The sequence below is a fragment of the Strix aluco genome, chromosome 2 (assembly GCF_031877795.1).
Source record: "Strix aluco isolate bStrAlu1 chromosome 2, bStrAlu1.hap1, whole genome shotgun sequence".
In the NCBI taxonomy this organism is placed as follows: Eukaryota; Metazoa; Chordata; class Aves; order Strigiformes; family Strigidae; genus Strix; species Strix aluco.
Genome location: NC_133932.1, coordinates 111,072,453 through 111,086,915, shown reverse-complemented (window position 1 = coordinate 111,086,915; position 14,463 = coordinate 111,072,453). Strand labels below are relative to the sequence as shown.

General features: G+C 46.4%; 1 protein-coding gene across 2 annotated transcripts in view; it reads right to left on the bottom strand.

Moving 5' to 3' along the window:
• SMAD9 (SMAD family member 9) overlaps window positions 1–7,727 on the bottom strand; it is a 37,169-nt gene extending 29,442 nt beyond the window's left edge. For both annotated transcript variants that reach the window (XM_074815821.1, XM_074815822.1), the window contains exon 1: window positions 7,632–7,727. The gene's annotated coding sequence lies outside the window, so the exon portion shown is untranslated. The remainder of the gene's footprint in view (window positions 1–7,631) is intronic.
• Window positions 7,728–14,463: the final 6,736 nt, after the last annotated feature.

The following is a 14,463-nucleotide window of genomic DNA, read 5'->3' as shown; positions in this document are numbered from 1 at the left end:
CATGTCCACTTGAAGAAATGGGACATAGGTATAAGGTAGCTATGCATTGGGATAGTTATTGCTGCTGGAGGTCTGTGAGTGCCAATTACACAGCTTTCTTCAAGAATAACTGTGCTGGCCTTGGGGAGGAAGAAGGGACTGGAAAACCCCTTGAGATGAGCCCTTCTGACCCTATGTCCCCTGCTATGACCAAACAAAAGAGCCCCTCTCTTCAGGTGCAGCACTAGGCTAACGTGGCTACACTGGCTTTGGCTCCCAGGTTACGTGCATGCTGCTGCTCAGGGTAAACACAAACCAGAGGGCTAGACGTTCTCACTGATTTTTGCCTTTGAAAATCTCCCACAATATTTGAAGACACCCCACAAAATTACCACAATCAAAGTCTGTGCAAAAATATGAAACCAGACCAATTTATCGCTATGATCTCTCTTTGACTGCACTTCCTTCCTTGGTATTAATTTTTAAAGGAAACCAGCAACTGTGATGTTTATATGGAGTGAACTGCACTGTGTTCCCTGGCTGGGCCACACTGAAATTTCTGAGATGCAATCCCACAGGGACACATCCTCTTCTCTGCCCCACACCCTGCTCCCCGCAGGCAGGAGGAAGACCCATGCACCCATTCCCTGCCTTATCCTTTCCTGTGGCTGCCTTGCTCAGGCTCAGACCAGCAGCCCTGAGGAAGACCCCCTCTCCCAGCTGCCTTCCTCCCACAGAGCCAGAAGCTAAGGAGCACACACCTGCCATGGAGGACCACAAGGATATATTTGTGGGAGAAGGCAGGAGGCAGTGGGATATGATGGGGAGGAGGTGCATCAACCTGCCCTGGGGAGCCAAAATGTCTTCTCATGGCTCTGGTTATCCCCATTTTATAGACAGTCGGTCCTGCATTCCTCACATACCCACCATTCCCAGAGAAACTGTAGCAAAGCCCATCAGTGTTTCTAAAAATGGAACGGTTGGAAATACGCAAAAAATAGAATTCCTGCTTTTAAAATAAACGCTGACTCGTCTCTAATACAAAGCATGCAGCCAAGTGCCTCCAGAACAAACACTTCACAAAGGAAGAAGGGGACTAGAAAAGAATTTCAGCTTCATTGCTAGCCTAAAGTTTATATCCACACTAATCGGATCCTGTAATCCTCGTTATCAATCACTGGCATTCTTGGAGCCATTCCCAAATACCCATTTTAGGAAAAGGATTTGCTTAGAGTTAGACATTAAGAATGTTGTGAATAAGGATACATCTAAAGAACAACTACTTCACCAAGGATGTGGCGCTCAAGTCTGATGGGAACCTATCCTGAAAGTTTAGTGTCTTAAACTGTTAGAAAGGAATGCACTTTTGGAGCTCTGGTTGTACATTTACAGTGCACAAAGGATAAAGCAAATGTTCTTGTGTTGTATGGTAGCACATCCCATCTACCTAACAGGACACCTGAAGGCCAGCTGGGTGAAGTTCAGCACAGTGCTGAATACCTTCATTTCCTGAGGGAATGCACAGAACTGACAGGAAGCTGGCAGATCTGCAAGGTCTGCTCCCAGTGATGGAAACTTTGGTACCTGGTTCTCCCCATGCAAGGACTCATGCTTTCGAGATCTGCTGTCTAGTTGTGCCAGGTATCTAATGCCACAAAGTCAGAGACAACCTGTGACATGGAGAGTTAGCTGGGGAGTCTGTTGCCTCTAAGCACCCCACGCTGACAGGGCACCGCCAGCCATGTTCCTAGCTGTAGCCTGGCATGGAGGCTCCCTGCCTAACACCCAAGGTCCCAGAGAGAAACATCTGGGAGGTCTGCCTGAAGGGTTACTAACTCAGTTACAGTGTTAACACAGCAGACACCTTTTGCAGAAGATATAGCATCACACAGCTTGGCAAGTAAAATATAGTTCAATAGATCATTTAGATAATCAGTAAAATACTCAAAAGGAAGAACTTCCAGACGTGCTTCCTCTCTGACTGACAGCAGACCTGGAGAGGGAGCAGCAGTACTGCCAGCCACCTCTCCTTCCTCCCAGGTGAGAAAGCCTGACCAAGTGTATATGGGGGCATATGTGTCACATACAAAAGGCTTTCCATATACAACATGTTAGCAGTTTTCCATGGAATCACATTAGCATTTCATCGTGTTCAAACCATATCACATTCAAAGCTGTTTTTTCTAAAAGGCTTTCATTCTGCATCACTGTGGGAAATTGCTAATGCAATAAGATTGACATAGAGGTTCTCCTGCATGAACATCCGCAGTAATCTGTGCTAATTGAGCCCTCAGTGGCTTGTGAAACCCTGCAGGGGGGAGGAAGGGTGGAGCATCCAGAGGGCTTAGGTCTTGAAGAACTGCAAAAAATAAAGAGTGTGGAAGTCAGGTAAGCACTAACATTAGTGTGTTTTATCCATTTAAAGATCTGATTCAGTGGCAGGGATTGCCTTGGTCAAGGGGCCAATGCTCCCAAGCAACATCACTGAGGCACTTTTCATGAAAAATATCTGGATATGCTTGGACTCCCTGTGGAAGTTATTTCACAACAGGACTAAGAACAAAAGGAGTAAGAACTTGTCTATCTAGTTCCCTCCTGTGGAGGGAAAGGAGGAGACGGCTGGCCATTCCCAGTGACTTCAGCTGAAGATGTGGGTGCTCAGCTTCTCTGTAAACCAGAACACTTGCTTATAAGATTAAACAGGCTTCATATGCCTACATTTGAGCCTGGGAGTATAAAATGACGGCTAGATTCTCTTTAGCGTGTAAGATGGCATGCCATGCTAACAACCAGCTTCAGAAAACACTGAGCAAAAGGCAGAAATAGGGCCCTCAGTCTTTAAAAGAAACCTATGTCTCTTCTGCAGACCCACCCCAGGAGTCTGAGGAATACCCCATCTCTCCAGGAGTGTTTCTCCCCTTCCTCTCCCTTCCTAGCACTCAGCTCTGCCCCATGCAGCCCCTCCAGCCCAAGAGTCCCAAGCAGGTTACCACCAAGAAGCCTTGGTCCCACCATCAGTCCTGTAGGACGTGCAGCAGGGCAGGCATGGGAGCCACAGGCTGCTGCCTCGCACAGGAATAAATTTTGGTTTCTCTACTCTAGATGTCCCTGCGGAGGCCTCATGCCCTGTATGAAGTAATTCAAGATCTGTTGATGAGAGAGAGATAAATTAGCTACCTCATATGTGCTGCAGGGTAAGAAACTGAACGTTGGCAGCTGGGCAAAAGTAATTTGACGGAGACAAGTAGGTTTGGATAGGCCAGGCCAGCAAGTAACTGTAAGGGAGTCTTGAAAAGCCATGTGAACTGCTTGTGCCTCTGGTCAGTTCTGCACCTACTGGGCAGTGTGTGGGATCACATCCTGCCACAGGCCTCTGGGTAAATGGTTTTCCCCTCAGGTCCTCAATTTCTGCGTCTGTCATACAGGTACCCTGATGGGGACAGCTTTGTAAAGCACTATGAACTCTCCTGATGAGAAATCCTGCACAGGAATGCTTAAAAAAAAAGAAGGATTTTTTGTTAAGGAAAGGCACGGCAAGAAAACACACACAAAAAAGATTAAGTATTGTTGAAATGTATTGACCTCACTTGCAGGGTTATTTGCGTTATAAAGGATTCTTCATTACACGGAGCTTTGCTATTAGCAGACACCACTTTCTGGACAGGATACTACCACCGCCAGCTCTCTGCCTGCTGTTCTTCACAGCACAGCTGCATGACCAAGTACACCACCAGACCGAACAAACACAGAATAACCGTTATCAAGAAATGGCCAATCTGCCTCCTATTGTAGCCAGGTAATGAGGGTGAAAGGAAGCCTGAAGCAGAACAAACTGTAATGACCCAAGAGTCTGTTAAATTTTCTTTTCTCCTCATTTCTTTCTTTCAGTGGACAGAGAGTTTGAGGCCAATAGTTCTGGGGAACTCTGGAAGTGGGGAACATTTTCAAAGCCTAAACAAAGACCAGGCATATTGAGAGACTCCAGAACGGGAGTCTGCATGGAGACGTTCCAGAAAGAAAAGAAAAAGACGCATGATTTTGGCAGGGGTCATGCTGACTGGGAGCACAACGTAGGTGGGAGAAAAGGGCTTGTTGGGAAATGGGAGGTTGCAGTATCAAGCTGGAAGGTTGCCACAGTGTGGACTAATGCTTTGGCAGCTGCAAACAAAAGGAAGGAAGAATGTAAGAAGTAACATGAAGAAAAAGTGTCAAGAGATATCTGGGAGTACCAAGACCTGTGAGGAAACAGAACAGTCAAAGATGATGCTAAGTTTGGCAGAGGGGACGATGGTGATGCTACCGACAAGGAAAAAGAGTGGGAAGGAAACAAGTTCTGGAGAGAAGGATGTGGAAAAGATAAGGCATTCCTCCTCCCAGTCAGAAACACACCTTGATCTTAATGCTGTCTCAGAAAAATAGAGATCAATTATCAGATTTTCTTCTTCTGTTTTGGTTTGTGTTTCTATGCAGGAGCGACTGCGTAAACTGGGAAATTGACTCCACTCTGTGTCCACCTCCACCGTGTCCTTGCTGTGCCCTTGTCCAGAGAAGCTGAACCTCAAAGCAAACTGCTCCATCTTACATCTGTCTAAGATGTTGCAATAGTTCTTGCAGAAACCTGCAAGTGGTCCTGTGGAACGATTGTCTAAAAATCACAGGTATCTGCACAAAACTTGGGCAGATAATGTTTCACCTGCTTCGATTTAAATGCACACATGTATTAGTCAGGATCTCAGTCTGGGCTCTGATCCCACGGTCTGTTAGATCCACTCATCTGCAAAAGCACAGCAAGGTTTTCAGCGACTATAATAAATACACAGGCCCCTAGACTCTTTATTGCACCTCTTCAGCTGTAGAATTCCCACAGAATTAACCATTCAAACATTACAGACAAAATATAAGATGGGAAATAATTTGGGTTATTTTTGAAAAATTTTATTATACTGTATTCAGAGTCTAATGCTGCCTTACAATAAATGTTCTCAAAGACAGTAATAGGACAGCAATGATTCTCTCAAATTGTCATAGTTATTACTATCTTTTGCTGTTAATGTACAATAACCCTAATGATTCTTTATACCTGCCTGCAGCAGGAAACCAGGCAGTCTACCAGAACAACCTTTCCTATGTATGTTTTTGCTGTGCTGTTTTCAGTTAAAATATTTATGATGTGTTTTTTTTCTTTCTTCCCCATCCATGTACTTATTATTTGTAAGGGGTATATTGCACAGCAAATGGAATCTCTGTACACTTTCACTATATTTTTTGCGGCAGACAAATTACCCAGAGCATATATTTTTTTTTCCTTCTGGCTCCCCTTAATTCTGTTAAGTTTCTTTGAAATGGGGTGCCTAGTACTGCTGATGCTGGAATTACTGTTAGCCAGTATTAGCACCGGTGATAAACTCTAGCTAGTGTTTTGGTTAGAGGTCACTTGTAATTAGTAGTCATTGTCCTTTGAATTTAACAATGGAAAAAAAAAACTTTATAGAGACAGATTAGCCTGGCCATCAAAATTACAGCACTTTAGCATTCAGGAGGGAGGATTACATGACACACTATCTCCCAGGCTGATAACAGCAGATAGCTAAGGATTCAAATGCGAGATGCAGAGTCTGTTAAAGAATAAAAGGAGAGAAAGGAGGATTAACTGTCCAGATATTACGTGATACATTACACTGACACTTCTGCACTCCTGTTTAGTGAGTTAGGCCTCATTTTGTACCCACTGAAGACAACATGAGGCACTACTACCAGTTTCTGTGAGAGCAGCTTCCAAACCTGAGGTGCTACCCAGTTCTTCTACACATGTCCCCACCTTCTGCAGATATTTGGCACATGTGTACACGCCTCTTAGCCTTGGGCAAGTGTGTTAATAAAATATTAATACTCAACTTCTTCACAAAGTTGTGCAGTTGACAGCTTTGTGCATAATTGTTTCAGTTGCTGCACGTAAATAAAAGCTTCTATCTCCAACTCATCAATTTACAAATTCTGCTTATCATAAGGATTCATGATAAAATACACTTAAACTTTATTCCAGTAATTTTTGCAGAATTACTGTTTATCAGCTTATGTGCAAGTTAAAGTGAAGAAGAAAATGTTTTTAACTCCATCACAAAGGACAGATGAGAATGGGAACTACTGACAAACTCAGTAAATATAGTACAAATTATCCTTGATACAACTCACTTCAAATATATTTTGGGGCACATTTATTTTAGCTACTATGTCAAATTAACTCAATATTAAAAAACAAAACAAAACAAAACAAACAACAAACAAACCACAAACATCCCCAGCCTCTGCTTTAAGACCTAACAGGAAGCAAACACGAACCAGCCAGACACTGGTACTTATCAAATCTGAAAGAAGGGAGTTGTCTGGCTGGATTAAAACGGATGAGGTTTGTTTGAGTGATGACATTTGTCCTACCATCGCTGAGGGGAAGAATTTTGCAGCGCTTTCTTCAGCTTATACTCCTCAGGATGAGAATATTACTCCTACTGCACAAATACACGCGTGTATAAAGATGCACATTTCCACACATCTGAGATACAAAGTACTGAAACTTGCGTTATCTGCAGTGTCCTTCCCAAACCACTGCAAACTTGAATACATTCCCGAGCCGTGCACATCACTTCCCACTTCTGCCAAGGAACAGCTCATTCACTGAAAAGTTGACCATTCTGGGCTGAAAATTTTTTTCACTAATTTATAAACGCAAGTAATTAACACAGCACGTGTGTGTATGTGTGTCCGTATGGGTCCGTGTATGTGTTATTTATTTTTATTCCCACTAATGCCTCTTTTAAGGCAGACCTGGTTAGCATCAAATAAATTTACCCATAAAATCAAAGCAGGAAAACACAAAGTTACCGCACAATATCCGAATTGTTACAAATGAGCCGAACTTTGAATTCCCTCCACTTAGAGCTGCCCGGGCATGGAGATAAAATTACAATAATTCATAATTTGCCATATCGCGGGCTATTGTTTTTGGAAATGTTGGTTACTTGCTAACAAGTAACGTTTTAACTCCGGAGCCAAAAAAAAAGAGAGTCCCCGTTTGTAGCTTGAATACAAACCCAAATCCCAGCAATTCTGCTCCGTTTTGCTAGGGAGCGTATCCAGGAGCGGGATTTCTTGAACAGAAAATAACCTCTGAAAGGAAAAGTATTTCCAAACGTGTCATGTGGGGTTTTGTTTTTTTCTTTTTTTTTTTTTTTCCTCCTCCTACTTAAACGAGAAGGAAAGAAATCCTAGCAGCGGGAAGACTTGTCAGCGCTTAGCCATCCATAAAACTGTTTTTTCCTCGCGCTCCTCCTTTCTCTTGCAGTCCTGGCGTCGGTTTGTCTCATCTCGCTGCTGCCCCGGCCCCGGCCCCGGCCCCGGCCCCCGCCCGCACATCGCCCCGGCGCAGCGGGGCCGGGGCCGCCGGCCGCGGGGACACCGGCCCGGGGCGCCGCCGCCGCTGCCCCGCTGGCCGCACGGGGGGATGCTGCGGCCCGCCGCCGCCCCGGCACCGGCACAGGGAAGGATGCGCAGCAGCCCCGGCGGGAAGTTTGGGGCGGCGGCGGGACTGTCCCCCGTCCCCCCTCTTCCCCCTGCCCGCCTTTCCCGGGACGCGGCCGGGGAGCCCCGGCTCTTACCTGCCACCGGGCTGGGGTCTCGGCGCGCCGCGGGCGGGAGCGGGGCTGCAGCTGCGCGGCGGCGGCGGGGCCAGGGCGCAGCGGCAGCGGCAGCGGCAGCAGCAGCCCCGGCCGGCGTCAGTCAGGCGGGAGCCGCCAGGCTGTATTAGTGCGCCGGGCTGGACCGCGGCCAGCAGCGCCGCTGCCGCTGGCCCGCCCCTGCGCCCCCCCCGCCGCGCCGCGCCGCCCGCGCTGGCACACACACACACACACACACACACACACACACACGGACACACACACACACGGACGGACGGACGGACTGACGGACGGACACACACACACGGACGGACACACACGCACACGCACACGGACGGACGGACCGACGGACGGACAGAGCGCGCCCCCACCACAGGCTGCCCGCCCCTCCCCGAGCTCCCCCCCCGCAGGGGCTGAGCTCACCCCCTCCAGCACACGGACGCGGTCACCCCTTCACGGAGCTCACCGCGGCACGGACACACACACCCACGCGCGCAGAACCCACGCTGCGCGCACACACACACACACACACACACACCCCCCCTCCACCTCGCCCCCCGTCACACCCGCACCCTCGCCCCCAGCCCAGCGTCCCGCCGTAGAGCAGCCGCCTCAGGCGCCGCCATTTCCCCGCCCCGCGGCTCCCCGCTGAGGGGGCGCCCCGATCCCTGCCCTGCCCCTGCGGCGCGGAGCCCAGGCTGGGCCTGGGGCAGCGGGGGGCGGCGGGGCTTTTGCATGTGACCCCCGGGGCCGAGCCTCTGCCCGGTGCCTTCACAGCCAGCAGCCCTTCGCCTGTGGCCCCTCACACAAGCCTCCGAGCACCCGAGGATGGCCACGGTGGCCAAGCGAGGCGTGGGGCAACATCTCCCCCGTCCTGCACCACTCCGGGTGGTGCTGACCCGGCTTTCGGGCACAGGGGACAAACGCCAGCTGTGGGGAGGGACTGAGAAGATGTCCCTCTGGGGCGGCTGAACAGCAGCCAGAGAGATTTGGGAGACAGGCTGAGCCTTCCTACACCGGGCTGTGCAGAGGCCACCGGCCCTCCCCAGGCGTGCGCTCGGTTTCTCCGCCTGGACCCCACACCAGGGCTGTCACTGGCGTGGGGCGTCCTCCGAAAATCCCCTTCGCCCGGCATTTGCACCAGCGTGTGGGGCCCCGGCAGGCAGCTGCTGGGCTCCCACTGACTGCAGAGTCAGCGTCTTGAATTGGCTGTCCTGAAAATCTTCCTGGAGATTTCATGAGCCAGGCTTGTAGGACCTCCATTTAGCTTTTAACTGCAATGCAAAAAAAAAAAAAAAAAAAAAAAGTAAATAGGATTAGTAATACCTGCAGAGGATTTTTGAATGGTCCCATCAGTTTATGGGACTGGTCAGACAGCAAACTGCAGCTGTTATTGGTGAGCAGATGTATTTTCTGCTCTAGATATTACCTGTTAAACCCTCATATTACCTATGAGTAACCATTTCTAGCCACGTAGCATACTGTATTAGCTGTACTAAGGAGGGGCTTACTGAGAAGTATCAGGGAAGTTAAGTGGCTTCAAGGGCACTAGGAATGAAAGGTACTCATGAAACTGGGGCTCTGGGCAGCGCTGGGAATAGGTACGGGCTGAACCTGACCCTCATTGCATTGAAGGGTTCCAGTTAAATTGCACTGAGCCTTTTGAGGTCAATCAATAAATATGATTAAAGATACCATCCTGCTGACATTTTCGCCAAAATTTTTTACATTGTAAAACATGACAGAAAAGCTAATGTTGTTTGAGTAGACGTCAAAAAGCCACAATGGAATTACAGCTCCACAGGGCAAATTTATCAAGGCATGTGTGTGTGAGGGTTGTGGTGGAGCAGGGAGATACAAAGTAACGCCCCAAATACCTCTGTCGTTGGCTTTGGCTGGTCTTAAAATACCAGCGGCTTCCCCACTGCTGTCTCCCTTCTCCTACAGGAGACTTCTCGACAGATGAGTGGCAGAAGAGATTCTGTTATTTATAAGTCACTGTAAAGCTTTATAAAGTGCCAGTCACACAGTCTAACTCAGCATGACTGGAGATTTTATATCCATAATGCTGTTTATTTTTAACTTACGCACTTAAGACATCCTACTGCGAATGCTATAGACGCGGACAGTTAGGGTGGCTCGGCTGAGGTGTGGTGTGTAGCTTACTGGGGCATGGCTCGAGATCATGAATCTGAGGGCTCTCATACCCAAGTTCTGCTGGGTCTCACTGCATCTATTTCAGGTGTTGAAACCTCCAGTTTCTCATGCCTCTGCTCACAGTTGCTGTTGCCAGCAAAGAGGTGGCGGGAGAAGGTGGATTTGTACTCTTACTTCTCTGGTGCACAGCCTGCTGTGCTATCTCCAGCCCATCTTCATTGGTAAGGTGAATTAAAATGCAATTCTGCTACTGGAGCGATCCCACTGGTGGGGGATAGCGGCAGAGCCACTGCCTAGATTTATCAGTCATTTCCTAAATCTTTGATAGTAGCTTCAAGTTAAATAGGCATAAATTATTTGTGCAATGACTGCATTGCATTCATAGTTGTGTGGTGCCAATTTTAACTGCACCATTTTGAAAAGTCTAGCTAAAAGAGATCACATGGTATATATATTACTAGAGTTTTGTATAGTACAGATTATACACCAGGGAACACTTTTTTTGCGTACAGTTGTATTTCAGATCATGTGGCATGTGTGCATAGCTGTTTTATTACAATGGCTGAATATATGCTGGCGTTACCTGTGATCTGCTAAACCTATTGAACTATGTATCTTCTCAGGAGCAGGGCTCGTATATCCCACCTCTCCTTTCCCCTGTCTCCACACAGACTTTCAGACCCATCCCTGAGTCCAAATCCTCATCCATGTGGATTTCAAAGCCTGTGTCCTCATTGTAAGGCTCTGCTCTCCCCTCCTCCCGCTGGCGTGACTCATCACCTGTCACTCCTCTGCACCGCCTGGGCTCTGCTAATTCCATTTCTCATTTGCCATTATCCCTCTCGAGTGCCTCATTTCCCATCCTGCCCCTTGTAAGTGCAAACGCCCTCCCTTAGCCTGCACACGGTGTAACTTTCCTTCTCAAAACCCATCCCATAAAACACGGACCAGCCTTCTTTACTCATAAACCAAAACCTGAAATGAGAGTATTCTCCAGTGGGGTTTTTTTGGTCTGTATTTTGTCTTTTTATGCTGGATAGCTCTGTAAAGAAAATAATCAATAAAAGGATATGTATAAAATAGTAAAGACTGGATGTAGCTGTAAAAGGGAAGGAAGGGTTCTAATTTCTTGTAGCACTGAAACTGTGTAAAACACATAGAATAACATGAATTTTCCACTTGGAGGGAACTGCAAGTTCCTAAGAGCTCTAAATACATCGACTCAGTATGTACTGCTCCAGAGCTCCAGTGAAGTATTGGCACTGTCCACCACTGAACAAGAAATAGCTGTTACAACAGCAGTGTCCCGCGCCCCACGAGGGAGATGCCTCTAACGGCTCCAAGTGTGCTGGCACGGGCACTAGAAGACTTCTAGCCGCAGTATCATGGATTTACTGTGTGAGTTGCATTTTCCTCATGGGCTTTCTCTAGGCAGAGGCACAACAAGCACTTGCTTCTGGCAGCAGATTCTTGGGCACAGCAGCATAGCTGTGCTTCTCCTGCCCGCTTTGCCTGTGCCAGAGCCCTGGAAAGTGAGGGCTGTCCCTGTGTCGCAGGGTGGAGTCGGATGTGCAGGGCAGCACTGCCGAGAAGGAGACACTGACTATTCAAGCAGCAGCAATCACTATCTCACTCCCTCAGTGGGTGCATGGACAATGAGCCCAAACCCTGCCAGGATGCCTAGCTACACGCCTTTTGCTCCCCTTCCCAGGGTAGGACTGGGCCAGCCCCAACCCCTCACCCTCAGGTTTGGCTGAGTTTGACGTTGCTTGTGCTGTCTAGAAGCTTGGAGCTTTCTCAGTTTACCCTGCTTCTTACTCACAGGCAGTTTGGGTATCTCAGTATCCTAACTATGGTCTGAACAATTTGGACACATCTGTATCAGGTTTAGCAATAAACACTTGAACCATCAGGGAGTCTTCTGTGCTTTTCCAGCACAAGCAGGATAAAACATTTGCTCCGTAAAAACATGTTTCATGCTATTCACATCCATTTCCTGCATGTTTGTGGCTTAAGATGCTAATTCTCAGAAGAAAAACAGGTGGAAAAAGCAGCTGCAATCTTGTGCAACATGTTGGTGAGTGCAGCATTGCAGAGACTGTGCTGGGCAGCTGGGTTCTCTGTTCCCTCACAGCAAAGGCATTAGAATTGCTCATCTCACTACTCTGCTTCAGACTCTGAAAGTGAAGCTATAAATTCAAAGAGGCAGAAGAAGGAGGTAAGCAGGCAGGTTTGGAGATGCGTACCTAAAGGGAGAGAAGGAAAAAAGGGAATCAGCAGTAGAGTGGACATGTAACAAGGAGCACCTGAGAAGACTGTAAAGCAGTAGTTCAGAAATACTGGGAGACATAGAAGTGAGCAGGCTGAGTGGCTTCATGTACTGCCACCAGAATGTGGATTCTGTCCCCTTTGGGTCAGACAACCAGTAAATGCTAAAATTCATCATTTGGCTTCATGACACTTTTCATCCAGAGTTGAAAGAGGTGTCAAGAAGTGAATGGGCACACTGTAATACAGACAAATGAACTTAAAACATTCTTGCTACCTTTCAGTTACCAACCAAAAAAGACTCAGGAGAATATTTCAACTGGTCAAGTTATTATAGTTTTTAGCACTGGAAAGAATAGTTTTCTACCCAGCACTGTAACTGAATGAAAGATTTTTGTTATCGTGTGTATGTAAGTACCTGCTGAAGTAGCTGCACAAGAATGAAGTCATAGTATTTGTGATTAAAGATTCTGGGGGCAAATTCTGCTCTGAGCTACAAGAACATAAATTTTAAGTAATTCCAGTGAAATTTGTCATCATCTTATTATACCAAAACTCCATAGACTCACCACTTTTTTTCCTTTTCTTTGGTCCACATACAAAGACTTGAATCCACCAAAGTTTTAAATGCATTGAGATCCAGCTACCTGTCTTGTTATTTGTGCTGAGTTTATTCTCTGTTGTAGAGAATAAGACTCTGAGATACTCAGATCAATATGACTGTTGGGATGTCTTTTTATTCCAAGAGATGTGGCTTGCTCCCAGACTAGTTGGGGTTAGTTTGCTGTACAAGATCTTCCAGTTGACAGGGTCTACTACTTCCTCCTCAAAACCATGAGACTATGTGGACGAAGAGGACAGAGACAACCTGCTTTTGCACTTGTTCATTTTGCATAACAGTGTTGATGACTTAGTAAACCTTAGAAGGTAAACTCTAGAAGGATTCTGTTTCCATTCTTTTTAGCCAACACTGGCTGAAATGTGTAATAAGAAATGACCTCCCTGCTGTTTGCTTGACCTGGCTGAAATATTTATGTGCCTCATCTTAGATGTCATTGGTTCAAGAACTGCTGTAATCCCCTGCCTTCACTTCATCTTCTGATCTTCACCCCTAAACTTGGAAAGAATCAGATGAACTGTCAGCTGTTTCATCTGAGTCTAGTCTTTATCTTACTATCCTGAACAGTTTTCTTGTTGAGGATTTGCTTGGATGAAAAGAAACAGTATGGAAAAGAAACAGTATGCAAAGATTCATAAACAGTAAGAATGAACTACTGTCCTCTGACTTCACACATACCCAAAGGTCCCACGATTTCCTTGAACTTTGTCATCAAAGCCAATAGCTATGGTTGAGCCAGAGAAAATCTTCTGGAAAAACATAGATTTTGAAATCTTTAGTGATGGAAAATCCATTACAAGCCTCGCTGTGTTATTCCATGGTTACATTTATCCTTGTCGTTAAAAAACAAATGGCTTTCTCTGCTCTGGAGTTTTCTAGCTTCAGCTTCCAGCAATTTGATCTTATATCTTCATATATGAAGCTAAAACCTCATTATTGCTATATGTCTTTTCCTTTACAACCTGTGCTTACGCTACCTTTTCCTTCACACACTTGAGAATGACCCTTAAGTATCAGGTGATTAAATCATCTTAGGAGTTGCTGGGCTCTCCTTTGAGCCCTTTCCAAATTCTCAACATCTTTTTGAATTGTGAGCAGCAAGAACCCAGGGTTGTCCAGCTCTACCAGACATCAGGGAACATACACGGAGCTCAGCCAACTTTTTTAGCTTTGTTTACTATGTCTGTGTTTCAATCTATAGAGATCACATTAGCATTTTAATACCTTTAGCTCTTGCTGAGATGATACCCAAGAACTCTTTAGATTCCAGGTTAGACACCCCATCTTCTCATACCTCTGCCTGAAAATGTTCTTCATTCCTGTATGTCACCTTACATTTGAATGAGTGTGCAGAAACATGCACTGTTTTCTTGCACCAGGTTTACAAGCAAATACCGGAATAACTTCCCTATGGAAGACCAGATTAGACAAAAATCTGTCAGAACAGCTGGTCCTTCCTTGGAAATGGGGAGGGATGGAGTGACCTTGAGGTTCTCACCTGCCCTGTTGACAATCTAACTACATTTTCCCCTTGATTTTTTTTCTCTCTCCTTTTCAACAATGCCATAATTTGTGTCATTGGCAAAGTTCTCAGTAACAACTTCATAGTTTGTTCTGCATCATTGTTAAAAACATAGTTAAATACTGCGAGGTCAAAAAATTATCTCTTTGAGCCCTCATTAAAAACTCATCAAGTTGATAAAATTTTCCCCATTTATGGTGACATTTTCAGACCTAGGAACTAGTCAGTTTTTAATCAATTTAGAATAA